At 35.5% G+C, this 18,520-nt stretch overlaps 2 long non-coding RNA genes across 3 annotated transcripts in view; both read right to left on the reverse strand.

Annotated features, from left to right (window-relative positions):
* The window catches only part of LOC105922422, a 45,155-nt gene extending 42,877 nt beyond the window's left edge, over positions 1-2,278 (reverse strand). The window contains exon 1 of one of the 2 annotated variants that reach the window (XR_004928574.1): positions 1,401-2,278. This is a non-coding gene — a long non-coding RNA (uncharacterized LOC105922422). The remainder of the gene's footprint in view (positions 1-1,400) is intronic. The other variant, XR_004928573.1, reaches the window with a different exon arrangement.
* Positions 2,279-4,627: 2,349 nt separating this feature from the next.
* Positions 4,628-6,240, reverse strand: LOC118558976. The gene is made up of 3 exons (XR_004928575.1): positions 6,199-6,240; positions 4,896-5,256; positions 4,628-4,801 (listed from the first exon to the last, which is right to left on the reverse strand). It is a non-coding gene; the product is annotated as an uncharacterized LOC118558976 (long non-coding RNA).
* Positions 6,241-18,520: the final 12,280 nt, after the last annotated feature.

The raw sequence follows: 18,520 nt of genomic DNA on the forward strand, positions 1-18,520 counted from the left end.
ATTGCGTTCTGCATTAGACAATGTAGCTCCCTTGAAAAAGAAGGTGATTATTCACAGGAAGCTGGCTCCCTGGTTTAATTCAGAGCTGCGTTCCTTGAAGCACAATGTTAGGAAATTGGAGAGAAAATGGCGCTCTACACACCAAGAGGAATCCTACTTAATCTGGAAGAACAGTCTATTGTTGTATAACAAGACCCTTCGAGTTAGAGCAGCATATTTTTCATCATTAATTGAGGAGAATAAGAATAATCCTAGATTTCTCTTCAGTACAGTTGCCAAACTTACCCAGAGCCACAGCTCTGTTGATCCATCCATTCCCTTAGCTCTTAGCAGTAATGATTTTATGGGATTCTTCATAAATAAAATTGCACCAGTGTATATATATATATATATATATATATATATATATATATATATATATATATATATATATATATATATATATATATATATATATACACTGGTGCAATTTTATTTATGAAGAATCCCATAAAATCATTACTGCTAAAAATGCTAAATTTTTCAGCACATGACTTTCTCAGTACTTGATAGTTGTAGAACATAACATAAAAGTATATGGCATTTGACATTTTCAAAGTTTTAAGTCCCCCTGAACATGAGAAAATTTCTTGTTATTCGATGCTGTAGCGCACATATTCCTTAGTTACTGGGGGGAAATATGGAGTACCAATATGGCAGCTGGTGGCATCAAAGCGACTCGTTCTAACAGACGGTGATTAGCACTCCAGTGTATAATATAGCTCAGTGGTTGCACCGGGAGGGAGAGAAAGAAAGAAGAGGGGAGCTTGATGCATCATGGGAAATCCCAAAGACCACAAAAACCTTCTTAGATGTAGCTCAATTAAAATTGCTTTTTTTAATGTAAACTTAGACAACGTCTTAGAAGTTATTCAATTCACCGTTGTCCACTTGATGAAGACTGGAAAACAAAGAAATTGTGCTTTCCAGCAAGACACTGTCATGACTGCGGTTACAGTGGCTGGTGCAGAACCTGGAGACTGTGACAAAGACTCCGGGCACCATCGGACTTTGGCACTGTGACCCTCTGCCTGAAAAGTGAAGTACCGGTAGCTGCATTATATGCAGGCTGTCAGTTAAGCTTTTACAATTCCCTCCCCTGTTACGTCAGCATTTCCAATATGGCTGTCCTTGATGTGAGCGGGGCTTGATGTCAAGCACCGCCTTCCCGCAGGCTGCAGTGGGATGCTTCTCCCTAGGCCGGCGCTTAGTTTGCTTATCCCTTGGGCCGGCTCTGTTAACGGGTTTTAAATGGGGCCGGAGGCCCTGTGCTTCCAAAATATAGCCCTTCTAAATATTACGCTATTTAGGACTGTCAGTTGTAAAAGTATGTCATGACAGAAGATAAGGAGCAGGCTCACCAGGCTGGTCTGGATCCGGTGGACTCAAGTAGTCGTCAGGAAGCGGCTCTGGTGGCTCCCCCTTCATTCCCCAAGACAGGTGGTTGAGCTTCTTTAGTTTCAGCATCATGGTATGAAAATCGCTGCGGGGCACAGGCCTCACCGTGTCCAATCCATAACCCTCACTCTGTTGGTGGAAAAGAAGGTACCGCAGGTTGACCAGCTGTGACACAGTTTTTATGAATTCCGCGGTGCTGGGCAGCCGCACATTGCACACGCTAAGGTGGGTAAGTCGCTCTCGAAGGTGATCCGTCAGGCTTTGGCCAAGCAACGCTTCATCCCAGGTCGCGTTTCTTACTCCGAGGTCCCGAAGGTTAGGAAATCGGGCAAGGTTGTCCATGTATTTCTCTTTATACTGTCGCCCGCCATCCACAAACACTATAGCCGTGAGGGACGGGAGAAACTTAACGAGACGGCGCCATTCTTTTCGCCGCAGGTGTCGCACAGCCACCCGAGTGAGCTTGCGGTAATTTAACATGTGCCAGAAGCCGTAGGTGTAGCGGCGCAGTTCGGACATTACCACCGTGTAGTCCCTCCACAGGGATGGGTGATCGATAAGCTTTTTCAAGTGCCTACAGCAGGAGCGAACCGTATGCTTTTCCTCTGTGCTAAGATAGCTAAACACATAAACCCAAAGTTCAGGTGGTAGCTGCGGCGGTCCTTCCATTAGTTCATTCACTCAGCATGCAGAACAAGAACAACAACCTAACTAATGCCTGGCTATACTGTTAATGATTTCGGGTTTTTAATGTATTGCAAATATTACGCCGTCTGCGAATGTATTTAAACTGCAGGCTGTATACACCGGAAGACGGTCGAGTGTTACATCGAGAACTGTCCGGCGGGAAACACCCTTTATGTCCATCCCACTCTCAGGAGTGGTTTTGAATGATTCGTTCAAATGATCGAATCACAAACTGAACAAATTCACTGATTAGTCCATTTCTCAGTACTAGAGGTGTGCGATACCGGGAATTTTTAATTGATCCGATACCAAGTAAATACAGGGGCAGTATTGCCAATATCGATCCGATACCGATACTTTTAACATGAAACTGTTGACCTTCCAGGTTTTTTGATTTTTATTTTATTATTACAATTAAATAATAATAATAATAATGTTATGTTCAGTGTTTTTTTTTTTCCTAATCCACCTCTTATATCTTCCAATCCTTATGTAATTTTGTCTGTGTTTTGTGCACCTGCCTGTTGCTATAATTTTCCCTGTCGTGGGACAAATAAAGGATTAGCTAATGTTATCTTAAATAACACTTTTTAATAGGATATATGTACTGGGTTCTTTCACGGTCTTAATTATATTTTCTGTGTGGGCTCCAGTAACATATGATAGATAATATCTACTTTGAAAGTTAACATGAAGTGCTGCTGAAGATGACCAGTCTGATCTACCTGGATGTTCTGAGGAGGACTGAAACGCCTCAGTCACGTCAGTCTGTGGGTCTGGGGTCCGTTTTTCGTACGTCGCTAACTCAGTTAGCAGGATTTCATTGTTGACGATTTGGCATGATCTTGGATCGTTTGGTTCTTCGAAAAACATCCTGCACTTGTTGTCATAGCAACATGTGCGCCAGCTTAAGCCTGCTCCAGAGCAGACACATCATTTAACAATGGCTTTTAAAGAGGAAAAAGTGGTGTTGGAACCATAAATATAAAATATTTAAGTTATTTGTATGATGGTTTGCTTTTTATTTTTATCCTATAGTAAGAAGATTTGTTCGGGTCATTTTATTGTGAAGTTTAGTTTACTTTGAAAGGCTTGCTTCCTGTCGAGCCGTATATTGTATTAGAAAAAACTATGGATGGATTATCTAGCCACGGAGCAATACAGTTTTACTGTGTAAACTGTGGATGACTTGGAAAAGTCCCGTGTCTAAGGAATGACACTGAAATTTGGATCTCTTGACATAAGTGCCTTTTTAAATAAAGTATAATAATTAAAGGCTACCATTTTGTAGAATATTCTTGTATTTCACTTTTTCAATTTTGAGATCCATGTATTCATCTTTTTAATACTCATAGATCATGTTCTAGTTTGGTCATCTTCTGGAGGTAGAGAACTTCCTTTCAAAAGGATCTTTCAGAGCACTTGTTAAAGGTACTTTTAATGTATGTTCTTCTTTGAGTTGATGTAACATTGCAGTATAATGTTATGTTTCTAAGGAAAGAATGAGTTGGTTTGATCACAAACCATTGCACTTTATTTTGTAATGGGTTTTTACCAAAGATTCATTAAAAGTTTTCATGTTACACATAAGCATAGGCACTTTATTTTTCATCTCATTTGACCATATCATCATTGTCAAACAGTACATAACTTGGGTCTCAGTGTTCAGTAACAGAGAACTATAAGAGTCTTGCTGTTATAAGTATAAAAATTATGTCTTGAATATGAGGAGCAGTGGTGGGGTTTACAGAACATGTCATTTAAACATTTTTTCCTACATGACAGATTACAAGGCAAATGTGAAGTTAAATTTCTTGTTATTGTCCTAATATATTTAGTAGCATATATTTGCTGTCACACACAACAAGAATCACACAAAATATAACACCTGTTACCAAAATTCAAAAAATTATGTACATCATGATGAAACATTTAAGTACATGGGAGTCAGTGAAAACAGAGGTCTGTTTTTTATTCCTCCATCTGTATTTCTTTGACTGCTTTTCCTTTATTGGTTGTGGGGTCTGCAGCTGCCTAATTCTGATTGTGTCAGAAAGTAACAGGTTCATTCTGGACAGGCTCACAAGGTCATTTGCTCCACAAACTCTTTTTTACAAGAAAATGTCACACGTGTCACAGGTTTGTGTGCATACAAGCTCTTAAAAATAAGCATAACTCAATTGTTTCATCATGTGTGGACGGTGCATGAAGAAAGTTTTCCGTCATCAGAAGGTATGATAGTTCGAACTGTCTCATCACGTGTGAACGGTCCTCTGAAGACGTTGGACTGTGCAAGTTTCTGCTGCTTGCTTAGAAACCTGTTTGAGATGATCTTGTTCACCAAAACGCCGTGGAAGGGTTCACAGGTGTCAAAGTCCAGTCCTCAAGGGCCGGTGTCCTGCAACTTTTAGATATGTCACTGGTCCGACATGCCTGAGTCAAATAATCAGGTAATTACCAGGACCCTGAAGAACCTGACTGCAAACTGAGGAGCTAATTGTGCCATTTGATTCAGGTGTGTGGGACCAAGGAAACCTCTAAAAGTTTCAGGACATGCCCTCAAGGACTGGAGCTTGACACCCCAGGTATACATCATGTAGGGCCGGCCACCTGGAGCAATTGCATCTCTAATCTTACAAATGATGTTCCATAAGTGAACCACTTTTTAGAGTTGTTCCTGAAAGACAAGAAAATAAACAAGTTCTTAAAGTACATACTCCATATTTAAAAGGATGTATCATATATTATTTATCTTTTACATTCAAACATACCTCAGTGATATTTAAACAGGTGAGCAGAATTGGCTGCTTATCCAAGAAGTCCCCAGTAAAGTAATATGTATTCTTCAGTTTTTGAAAAAGGTTCATCCAGTACTGTGCACGACGTTTCCTTAAGAAATCCCACCAGCTGTTGATGTGCTGGCTGTGGGTGCTGGATCCCACAATGAAGTAGTTTTCAGGATAGCTGTCATCAAGACGCAAAAATCTTTGAATGTCTTTCATTGTACCATTCTCTGTCTCCATGTCTATATGAATTCTGGCTGTGGTACCCTCTCTGTTACTGCTGGAACAAAATATCCAGCAGTAACTTTTGGACAGCACCATCCATGTATTCAGCTTTAGAGATGCCAACCTGTAAACACAGCAGAGATTTTGTTATTGTTTTGTCAAGTTTTTTATTTTAAACAAAATGTAAAAATAACATAATTTATTCTTTCTAAAAATTGAGCACGTTACTTATGCTAAATGTGAGAAGCTAAATATTCCAAATTCAAAGTTTTTAAATATTTAAATTTTGAGTGTCAGATCAAATGCACAGGCATTCTAAGATGTAAAAGGGAACATTCATTTTCTGGCTGTATTTTTAATGTAGCTATCTTAATCCTGGTCCTCCTACCTTAATGTTTTTGTTTATGGGAATTTTAAAAAGTACTTTTACAGAATTCCCATCAGAAGGAGAATAGCTGCTGTTTAAAATTGTGATTTAAAGTTAAACTGGATCAATGTTAAAATTGCTTAAACCTAGACTGCAATGGAACAATGTTGTTGATTAAGATTTGTTTTCTTTTCTGAGTAAGTTTAAAGACATCAGAAAAAACAAATGGAACAACAAATAAACTGAGAACAATGGTGCCTTGCTGCCAGGAGCTTTCATTGATAAATTCTGATATTAACTTTTGAATTTGCAGCAATGATAATCGATTATCAGTTTTTCCTAAAAAAAAACTACTGACATGTTAAAGCATGTCAGTAGTTGACTGGGTCTATTAATGAAGTTCATATAAATAGTTGTCCTTCACTGGCTTGTGAATTGTCCCATTAGAAAGCTCTGTATTCATATCTTTGTTTTGACACAATAAAATATGGATAAATGTAGCTTTATCTAGCCTCACTTTCATTGTGTAGAATACACATATGTGAAAAACACAGTGAAAAACCTGTTTTCACTGTGTAAACAGAGCCAGAGACTGTACTACAGTAATGCAAGTGTATCCAAAGCAGAGTTGTTAACTATAAATAACTGCCGAATTGGTCAAATTTCAAGTAGAGGACTTGCTGTATATTTATGACTTACCTTGTCACTCCTCAGTGCAGAAATACATTCCTCCGACAAATGACGACTTAAAAAGTAATAAAAGGCGCCCCTCCGTCTCTCCTCTTCTCCATGACACTCAAATATCCCGCGAGCTGATGCCGGGTTATGTTGCGTTGTTATGAGACGAAAATTATGTCGTTTAAGCAAGATAAGTCTCTCATTAAAACAAGAAACTTGTTTAAAGGGAGAAAGTTATATGGTTATAGGAAGTTGCCTTGTCAGCCGTCTGTGCGGCATGTTTCCAGTGTCCTCCACAGATGGATCTCATGGCTGATCCAAGGTCGGTGGTGTGGGCGTGAACCCGATAGGGGGCGTGTTCAATTTGCATATTTTCGAAACATTTAGATATAACATTTAACATTTAGATATAGATTTAACATTTAGATATAGATTTAACATTTACATTTAACATTTAGATTTAAATTTAACATTTAGATATAGATTTAACATTTACATTTAACATTTAACATTTAGATTTAAATTTAACATTTAGATATAGATTTAACATTTACATTTAACATTTAACATTTAGATTTAAATTTAACATTTAGATATAAATTTAACATTTAGATTTAACATTTAACATTTAGATATAGATTTAACATTTAGATATAGATTTAACATTTACATTTAACATTTAGATATAGATTTAACATTTAGATTTAAATTTAACATTTAGATATAGATTTAGCATTTAGATTTAAATTTAACATTTAGATAAATATTTAACATTTAGATTTAAATTTAACATTTAGATATAGATTTAACATTTAGATATAGATTTAACATTTAGATATAGATTTAACATTTAGATTTAAATTTAACATTTAGATATAGATTTAACATTTAGATTTAAATTTAACATTTAGATATAGATTTAACATTTACATTTAACATTTAACATTTAGATTTAAATTTAACATTTAGATATAGATTTAACATTTACATTTAACATTTAAGATTTAAATTTAACATTTAGATATAGATTTAACATTTACATTTAACATTTAACATTTAGATATAGATTTAACATTTAGATTTAAATTTAACATTTAGATATAGATTTAACATTTAGATTTAAATTTAACATTTAGATATAGATTTAACATTTAGATTTAACATTTAGATATAGATTTAACATTTAGATATAGATTTAACATTTAGATTTAACATTTAACATTTAGATATAGATTTAACATTTACATTTAACATTTAACATTTAGATATAGATTTAACATTTAGATTTAAATTTAACATTTAGATACAGATTTAGCATTTAGATTTAAATTTAACATTTAGATACAGATTTAACATTTAGATTTAAATTTAACATTTAGATATAGATTTAGCATTTAGATTTAAATTTAACATTTAGATATAGATTTAACATTTAGATTTAAATTTAACATTTAGATATAGATTTAACATTTAGATATAGATTTAGCATTTAGATTTAAATTTAACATTTAGATATAGATTTAACATTTAGATATAGATTTAACATTTAGATATAGATTTAGCATTTAGATTTAAATTTAACATTTAGATATAGATTTAACATTTAGATATAGATTTAACATTTAGATATAGATTTAACATTTAGATATAGATTTAACATTTACATTTAACATTTAGATATAGATTTAACATTTAGATATAGATTTAACATTTAGATATAGATTTAACATTTAGATTTAAATTTAACATTTAGATATAGATTTAACATTTAGATTTAAATTTAACATTTAGATATAGATTTAACATTTACATTTAACATTTAAGATTTAAATTTAACATTTAGATATAGATTTAACATTTACATTTAACATTTAACATTTAGATATAGATTTAACATTTAGATTTAAATTTAACATTTAGATATAGATTTAACATTTAGATTTAAATTTAACATTTAGATATAGATTTAACATTTAGATTTAACATTTAGATATAGATTTAACATTTAGATATAGATTTAACATTTAGATTTAACATTTAACATTTAGATATAGATTTAACATTTACATTTAACATTTAACATTTAGATATAGATTTAACATTTAGATTTAAATTTAACATTTAGATACAGATTTAGCATTTAGATTTAAATTTAACATTTAGATACAGATTTAACATTTAGATTTAAATTTAACATTTAGATATAGATTTAGCATTTAGATTTAAATTTAACATTTAGATATAGATTTAACATTTAGATTTAAATTTAACATTTAGATATAGATTTAACATTTAGATATAGATTTAGCATTTAGATTTAAATTTAACATTTAGATATAGATTTAACATTTAGATATAGATTTAACATTTAGATATAGATTTAGCATTTAGATTTAAATTTAACATTTAGATATAGATTTAACATTTAGATATAGATTTAACATTTAGATATAGATTTAACATTTAGATATAGATTTAACATTTACATTTAACATTTAGATATAGATTTAACATTTAGATTTAAATTTAACATTTAGATATAGATTTAGCATTTAGATTTAAATTTAACATTTAGATAAATATTTAACATTTAGATTTAAATTTAACATTTAGATATAGATTTAACATTTACATTTAACATTTAACATTTAGATATAGATTTAACATTTACATTTAACATTTAACATTTAGATTTAAATTTAACATTTAGATATAGATTTAACATTTAACATTTAAGATTTAAATTTAACATTTAGATATAGATTTAACATTTACATTTAACATTTAACATTTAGATATAGATTTAACATTTAGATTTAAATTTAACATTTAGATATAGATTTAACATTTAGATTTAACATTTAGATATAGATTTAACATTTAGATATAGATTTAACATTTAGATTTAACATTTAACATTTAGATATAGATTTAACATTTAGATTTAAATTTAACATTTAGATATAGATTTAGCATTTAGATTTAAATTTAACATTTAGATATAGATTTAACATTTAGATTTAAATTTAACATTTAGATATAGATTTAGCATTTAGATTTAAATTTAACATTTAGATATAGATTTAACATTTAGATTTAAATTTAACATTTAGATATAGATTTAACATTTAGATATAGATTTAGCATTTAGATTTAAATTTAACATTTAGATATAGATTTAACATTTAGATATAGATTTAACATTTAGATATAGATTTAGCATTTAGATTTAACATTTAGATATAGATTTAACATTTAGATTTAACATTTAACTATTTATTTTACTTTATAAACATATTGTTGACAATTGCATATAAGATCTTGTTTATTGTGAATTTCTGTCTTAAATGTGAGAAAAGGGAGTTAAATGTGAGAAAAGTGAGCTAAATAATCAAAATATATCAGCTATAGAATTTTATCTGAAATTTTACATTCGGCACCCCATACATCCCTGCCGAGAAATGCATCCCTTGTCGCGGGAGGTACGGTTGATTTATTTGTTGTTTTACTTCCTGTTTGCGGTAAGGCGTATTGCATCACTTCCTGTTGTTGCTGTGTGAACGACGGAGCTTTGCTCCAGGCTCTCTCGCTTTTTATCTTTAAACCTCTTTGCTGTAACATCTGTTTCCAAACATAAGCACTTTTAAAACATTGTCTGTGGCTGCTCATCACGTTTGGGAACTCCTCGTGTTTCACACGGTTTGTTCTTTGGCGTGATAATAGGGCGTTAGCCTAGCTTTAGCCTAGCTTTAGCCTAGCGCTAGCCAAGCCTTAGCCTCATAATGGCTTCTCCATCTCTGACTAAGTCTCCTATCTGCTGCTCTCTGTGTCAGATGTTCAGTTATTCCTCTGCCTCCTTTAGTGATGATGGTACATGTAATAAATGTAGTGTTTTTGTAGCTTTGGAGGCGAGGGTGTCAGAATTGGAGACCCGGCTCCGTGCTGTTGAAAAACCAGCTGATAGCCGCTCTTTTGCTAGCGCGGAGCCGCATAGAGTAACTTCACGTAGCGAACCTAAAGCAGTAGCACCCGAGCAGCCTGGTAACCAGGCTGGCTGGGTGACAGTTCGTAGGAAGCATAGCTCTAGATTACAGACCCCAGATCACCACCAACCCATCTGCGTTTCTAATAAATTTTCCCCTCTGAGCGACAATCTCGCCGAGGAGCCGACCTTAATTATTGGCAGCTCCATAATAAGAAATGTGGCACTAAAGAAACCAGGGACCATAGTTAAATGCCTACCAGGGGCCAGAACAGGAGACATAGAATCCTACCTAAAACTACTGGCTAAGGATAAGCGTAAATACCGCAAAATTGTTATTCACGCTGGCGGTAATGACACCCGGTCACGCCGATCAGAGGTCACCAAAGTTGGTGTTGCTTCGGTTTGTGAGTTTGCTAAAACTATGTCGGACTCTGTAATTTTCTCTGGTCCCCTGCCTGATTTGACCAGTGATGACATGTTTAGCCGCATGTCATCATTCAACCGCTGGTTGTCTAGGTGGTGTCCTGAAAACAACGTGGGCTACATTGATAACTGGAGAACTTTCTGGGGAAAACCTGCTCTGATCCGGAGAGACGGCATCCATCCTACTTTGGATGGTGCAGCTCTTCTTTCTAGGAATCTGGCTGGATTTATTAGTTCTCCTAAATGCTGACAACCCAGGGTCCAGACCAGGAAGCAGAGCCGTAGTTTAACACACCTCTCTGCAGCTTCTCTACTGTTACCCATCCATTATCCTATTGAGACGGTGTCTTTCCCACGGCCAAAACTTAACAGATCAAAAACTGATCTAAAAGGAACAAATCATAAAAACCTAATAAAAATCAATATGGTTCACCTTGAACCTAAAAATAAAATAATAAAATGTGGTCTATTAAATATAAGGTCTCTCCCTCCAAAGACCTTGTTAGTTAATGAATTGATTTCTGATAAACAGATTGATTTGTTTTGTCTCACAGAAACCTGGCTACAAGAGGACTACGTTAGTATAAATGAGTCAACCCCCTCCAATTATTCAAATTTCCACATTCCCAGATCTGTGGGAAGAGGAGGAGGAGTGGCAACTATCTTTCAGTCTGATTTATTAATTAGTCCCAGGCCATCTAATAATTACAGTTCATTTGAACATTTAACCCTCAGTTTCCCTCATCCAAACTGCAAAGCAATAAAACCTCTTCTGTTTGTTGTTTTGTATCGTCCACCAGGCCCTTACACTCAGTTTTTGGATGAGTTGTCAGATTTCTTATCTGATTTGGTGTTAAATACTGATAAGGCTATTATAGTGGGTGATTTTAACATCCATGTTGACACTGAATGTGATAACCTTAGTGTAGCCTTTAAAACTATCCTAGATTCAATTGGTTTTGCTCAAAATGTGCATGAACCGACGCACTCTCGGCTCCATACTTTAGACCTTGTGCTGACATATGGCATTGATTGTGAAGAATTAACAGTATTTCCTCACAACCCTGTCCTGTCTGATCATTTTTTAATAACATTTGAGTTTAATCTAACTGAATTCTCCACCCCCAAAAGAGGGTTCCATTATAGTAGATTTTTATCGGATAATGCTGTATCAAAACTTAAAGAGTCTGTCCCCTTCTTAATATCCTCAGTATTGCAGAAATGCCCTGTAGATGGCAGCATTGCTGTTTCTTCCCATTCACAAATCGATACCTTTGCTAACAATGTGACTTCCTCATTGCGTTCTGCATTAGACAATGTAGCTCCCTTGAAAAAGAAGGTGATTATTCACAGGAAGCTGGCTCCTTGGTTTAATTCAGAGCTGCGTTCCTTGAAGCACAATGTTAGGAAATTGGAGAGAAAATGGCGCTCTACACACCAAGAGGAATCCTACTTAATCTGGAGGGACAGACTATTGTTGTATAACAAGACCCTCCGCAGAGTTAGAGCAGCATATTTTTCATCATTAATTGAAGAGAATAAAAATAATCCTAGATTTCTCTTTAGTACAGTTGCCAAACTTACCCAGAGCCACAGCTCTGTTGATCCATCCATTCCCTTAGCTCTCAGTAGTAATGATTTTATGGGATTCTTCATAAATAAAATTGATGCCATTAAAAATAAAATAATTGGCATCCTCCCAAACATGATTACCTCGTCCTCAGTAAGTGAGGCAGCATTGGAGGAATCTTTAGAATCTGCGCAGTGTTTGAACTGTTTAGAAGCAGTAGAGCTTTCTGAGCTATCTAAAATTTTAGCTTCATCTAAACTTTCTACCTGTATGTTAGACCCAATCCCAACCAAGTTGTTTAAGGACATATTCCCTTTGATCAGTGGCACTATTTTAGACATGATTAATCTATCCTTAGTAAATGGATATGTACCACAGGTTTTGAAAGTAGCTGTTATTAAACCTTTACTTAAGAAACCTTCTCTTGATCAAGATGAGTTAGTAAATTACAGACCTATATCTAATCTTCTTTTCTTATCTAAAATTCTTGAGAAAGTAGTTGCTAATCAACTTTGTGAACATTTACAAAGTAATGACCTACTTGAGGAGTTTCAGTCAGGCTTCAGAGCTCATCATAGCACTGAAACAGCTCTGGTGAAGGTCACCAATGATATTCTCATGGCCTCAGATAATGGACTTGTGTCTATACTTGTCCTGTTAGATCTCAGTGCTGCGTTTGATACAGTTGATCACAATATTCTCCTACAAAGACTTGAACATACTGTAGGGATTAAGGGGAAAGCATTAGGCTGGTTTAAATCTTATCTGTCAGACAGATTCCAATTTGTTCATGTTAATAATAAATCTTCCTCAAACTCTAGGGTCACCTGTGGAGTACCACAGGGTTCAGTCCTTGGACCAATTCTATTTACTATATATATATATATATGTGCTTCCGATTGGCAAAATTATCAGACAGCATGGGATTAATTTCCACTGTTATGCTGATGATACTCAGCTATATTTATCCATAAATCCTGATGAATCCAATCAATTACTTCGACTGCAGTCATGTCTTGATGACATCAAAAGCTGGATGACTTTAAATTTCCTGCATCTAAATTCTGACAAGACTGAAGTTTTAATCTTTGGGCCAGAGTCCTCAAAAAATAAACTTCTTAACCAATCACTTAATCTGGGTGGCATTAACCTGGCCTCTGGTAATAAAGTAAAAAATCTTGGTGTTATTTTTGACCAAGACATGTCATTTAAATCCCATATTAAACAGGTTTCCAGAGTTTCCTTTTTTCACCTCCGGAATATCGCCAGAATTAGAAACATTCTGTCCAGGAGTGATGCTGAAAAACTGGTCCATGCATTTGTTACTTCAAGGCTGGACTATTGTAATTCTTTACTATCAGGAATTCCACAAAATGCAGTTCAAAGCCTTCAGCTGATCCAAAATGCTGCAGCAAGAGTTCTGATGAAAATCAACAAGAGGGATCATATTTCTCCAATTTTAGCTTCCCTTCATTGGCTTCCTGTTAAATCAAGAATAGAATTTAAAATTCTTCTTCTAACATATAAAGCCCTTCATAATCAAACTCCATCATATATCAGAGCTCTGATTACCCCGTATGTTCCTAACAGAGCACTTCGCTCTCAGACCGCAGGTCTGCTGGTGGTTCCTAGAGTCTCTAAAAGTAGAATGGGAGGCAGATCCTTTAGCTATCAGGCTCCTCTCCTGTGGAACCAACTCCCAGTTTTGGTCCGTGAGGCAGACACCCTGTCTACTTTTAAGACTAGGCTTAAAACTTTTCTTTTTGACAAAAATTATAACTAGTGACTCATGTTACTCTCAGCTACCTTTATAGTTTTACTGCTATAGGCTTAGGTTACTGGAGTATATCAGGATCTAATTTTCTCACTACATTGAGTTCTACTGTTCTTCAATTATGCATTATGTGTTGTCATTTCTGCTTTAACTTTCTGTTCTCTCTCTTTTCTCTTCATAGTAGGTACACCTGGTCTGGCGTTCTGTTAACTGTGACATCATCCAGAGAAGACGGCTCACCCGCTACTACCATCTAATGTAGAACAGATTACTAGATCAATGTGTGCTTCTGTGCTTTTTTGTTTCTCTTGTTGTGTCTCTGTTCTGTCTTCTGTAACCCCCAGTCGGTCGAGGCAGATGACCGTTCATACTGAGCCCGGTTCTGCCGGAGGTTTTTTTTCCCGTTAATGGGTGGTTTTCTTCCCACTGTCGCTTCATGCTTGCTCAGTATGAGGGATTGCAGCAAAGCCATGTACAATGCAGATGACTCTTCCTGTGGCTCTACGGTTCCCCAGGAGTGAATGCTGCTTGTCGGGACTTTGATGCAATCAACTGGTTTCCTTATATAGGACATTTTTGACCAATCTGTATAATCTGACCCAATCTGTATAATATGATTGAACTTGACTTTGTAAAGTGCCTTGAGATGACATGTTTCATGATTTGGCGCTATATAAATAAAATTGAATTGAATTGAATTGAAGTTGTGGTCTCTTGTCATTCACATACAACAATAAACCGTGAGAACCGACGTGAGTTTTGAAACTGCAAAGCTTTGTCTTAAACGGAAGATCAGACTGCTTCTACAATAAACAGCACAGCGTTCATAGACCAGTGTGATGCATTCGTGACTGTCAGAAAGCTATGTTGCATTCAGGGGCATGGGACATTTCAAGCTTACAAGGAAAGAGGCATAAAACGGAAAAGAACTTAACTCATACAATAAGGTATTTTTCCAGAAAATAGCGTGACCTTTCTAACAATACTGAATGCTCTATACTTGTATTTATGATATTGTTTTTGATTATGCACATCTGCTAGCTTTTTATTCTGAAAATTCTATAATATTACAACAGCTAATTATCAAAGTTCTTCAAAAGCCTGTTTAAAAGTTCCAAATGGGGCTTCAGATCATACAGCAACAATTGCTCAGTCATTGTTTTAACGGGCAGAATTTGCATTTGCTGACACTTATCCTTTAACTACAGATGGATATACAGGAATAAAGTCATACAAGTGCCAACCCCTCATAGATAGAAGGGGGTGCGTATTTTGGCAAGGGGCTGCCAAAAAGAATCCCCCTGGTTTTTAATCTAAAAATTGTCCCAGACTCATGAAATTCATACTGGTAGCTCAGAACACATGAGTAAACATGTAGGAAAATTTAAATCAGCTACAAGTGTATATTTAAGTAAAATAGCAAGGGGGTGCGTTTTTTGGCAAATGGCTGCCGGAAAATGCACCCCCTATGTTTTCAATCTAAAAATTGTCCCAGACTCATGAAATTCATACGGATAGCTCAGAACACATGTGTAAACATGTTGGAAATGTTAAATAAGCTACAAGTGTATATTTAAGTAAAAAAGCAAGGGGGTGTGTTTTTTGGCAAAAGGCTGCCGAAAAAAGCACCCCCCTGGCACCTCCTACATGTTTACACATATGTTCAATTCAATTTTATTTATATAGCGGCAATTCATGAAACATGTCATCTCAAGGCACTTTACAAAGTCAATTTTTACAAAGTAGACTTTTTTTTTGAGTGGCCCTAATCCTCTTCCGTATATATCTACATACATACACACACATATACATACACACACATATACATATATACATAAATATATATATACATATATACATAAATATATATATATATCTATACATAAATATATATATATATATATATATATATATATATATATATATATATATATATATATATATATATATATATATATATATATATAAATAAATAAAACCAGTGGGAAGGCAGAATGATTTGAGGAATGGGTGAATAGATGGATAGAAAGAAACAGGCTATCAACAAACATTGGCTAAAATATAACATCATGATCCCTTTGGCATGATTTACAATGCTTATTTTTGTGTGTTCTATTTGTAATACTTTTAAATAGACTGTATGTCGTAATATCTTTCTACATGACAATCAATCTAGTCTTTTCTTGTTTTAAATAATGGATGGTGCCATTTACTAAAAGGGTATGTTATAGTTCCCTTCTTACATTATTTTATTTCTCCGAAAATCTGTAGATAGCTCTAATGTTATTTACAGGCAGTTTTTTTTCCTACCCATGGGTGCAATGTTATTGGTGATCTTATTGATTTGTATGGAAAATGTTATCGAAAGTAATTCTTTTCTTGCTCTTTGTGCACAGATTGACTGTGATGTCATAGCGCTGATGGATGATGCAACTCTGGCAAATTACATCACCTCCTATGGAGACCGAATTGCCGTCTTCAATTTCTGCAGAAGCAAACAACCACTCTCAAAAAGAAAACAGGGACTTCTGCAGAGACTTCGTGAGAAAATGAAAAACAGAAAGGAAAGTACATCGGAGAACGCCTCATGCAAAAGAACAAGCCAGACAAAGAAGCAAAAAGCAACACGAAATGTTGAGATAGGATGAATACATAGTGATGGAAAAGTAACCAAACAGGTGAGAGCCAAGCAGGGAGGTGGCACCCGAAAAATTCAGATGGCCACTGATGCTGGATTAAGAGATATTCTTCAGGAAGGAAAGAAATTATTTTTCCCTGGTGGCAAATCTCCTAAGGGGCCAGAAACAGATTTTGAGTTTGAGGTTTGGGACTTTAAACAAAACCACCTTACTGAAGACAACTGCCAGAGTATTGCCGCTATGTATGAAGCAGCAAGGCTGACAATGTTACGTTTCTACATTTCAACAAAGCTAAAAGATCCTGAAGAAGACGAAAGTGAGACATCTGATGTCATATTTGTCTTGGAAAGCAATAGCAGTGAAATTAATCCATTGCAAGTGGTTGAACTCCAAACTGGTTCGGAACTGTTAGGTGATTCAGAAATCACTTTCCGTCCTATTCTTGATGCTGAAGAAGATACAGAAGACACGTTAAAGGCATACTATGCAACATTTTTCAGTTAATTAATGTGTTCCATACTGTTTTGGATGATTAAATGAATCATTTCAGGTCGAACAAAGGTTTTCTCGGCCGCACTGGTGGTCTGTGGGGGAAATACCGCACTTGCTATTGCAAGAGCCCTCAGCCCGCACTCACAGGCTCAGAAGTCTCGTGCAAGACCGCGAGAGTCGGTCTTGCTTTACGGCGAGAACTCCATGTGTTTTTGCCCTGCCATTCACTATATGCACGCGCGAAAGCAACAAAGAACCGTGTGTTAACGTCAAATAAACATGCAAGCATATCGAGTTTTATTATTATTATTATTATTATTTTATTTTTTTTATGTTGGCGAGACGCTAAGGCCGCGGCGAGGCTGCGGCTTGGCGAGGCGGCGGCGGTAGCGTCTCGCCAACATAAAATAATAATAATAATAAAACTAGCGAGGCGGCGGTGGTAGCGTCTCGCCAACATATATATAAAAAATAATAATAATAATAATAAAACTGGCGAGGCGGCGGCCGCGGCTTGGCGACGCGGCCGCGGCGGCTGCCTCGTCAAGATAGTGCTGCGGGAAGCTTGATGTTCATACTTCAATTCAATTCAATTTTATTTATATAGCGCCAAATCATGAAACATGTCATCTCAAGGCACTTTACAAAGTCAAGTTCAATCATATTATACAGATTGGGTCAGATTATACAGATTGGTCAAAAATGTCCTATATAAGGAAACCAGTTGATTGCATCAAAGTCCCGACAAGCAGCTTTCACTCCTGGGGAACCGTAGAGCCACAGGAAGAGTCATCTGCATTGTACATGGCTTTGCTGCAATCCCTCATACTGAGCAAGCATGAAGCGACAGTGGGAAGAAAACCACCCATTAACGGGAAAAAAAACCTCCGGCAGAACCGGGCTCAGTATGAACGGTCATCTGCCTCGACCGACTGGGGTTACAGAAGACAGAACAGAGACACAACAAGAGAAACAAAAAAGCACAGAAGCACACATTGATCTAGTAATCTGTTCTACATTAGATGGTAGTAGCGGGTGAGCCGACTTTCACTGTGTTAGTCATTGTTTGTACTGCCATTTTTTTTTTTTGACTTTTCGTTGCGTTCTCCTGTCTGCTAAGCTCAAAACAACCGCGCCTGGCTTGACGGAGAAACCAGAACAGCTGAGCATCTTTACGACAGTGCACTTTTACTTTCGCCCTCTGGGGGGAGCCTCGCTGGAAAATCAACCCCGGTTGCATAGTATACCTTTAATCTATGAGGGTTTTTTTGCACCGCTTAGTCCAGCTAATCCCGTGGATGTAACAACAATCACTGTACGTCACACTAACACTTTAAATGACATTATTAGTGCTTTCTCTGATGCCGATATTATGAGAAAAACACTGAACGTGAAGCGCATACTTCCAGACAACACAGAGGAAGCTGCTAGTGGATCAGGGATACTGGAGATGTACTGAC

Source organism: Fundulus heteroclitus, unplaced genomic scaffold, assembly GCF_011125445.2.
Source record: "Fundulus heteroclitus isolate FHET01 unplaced genomic scaffold, MU-UCD_Fhet_4.1 scaffold_188, whole genome shotgun sequence".
NCBI lineage: Eukaryota > Metazoa > Chordata > Actinopteri > Cyprinodontiformes > Fundulidae > Fundulus > Fundulus heteroclitus.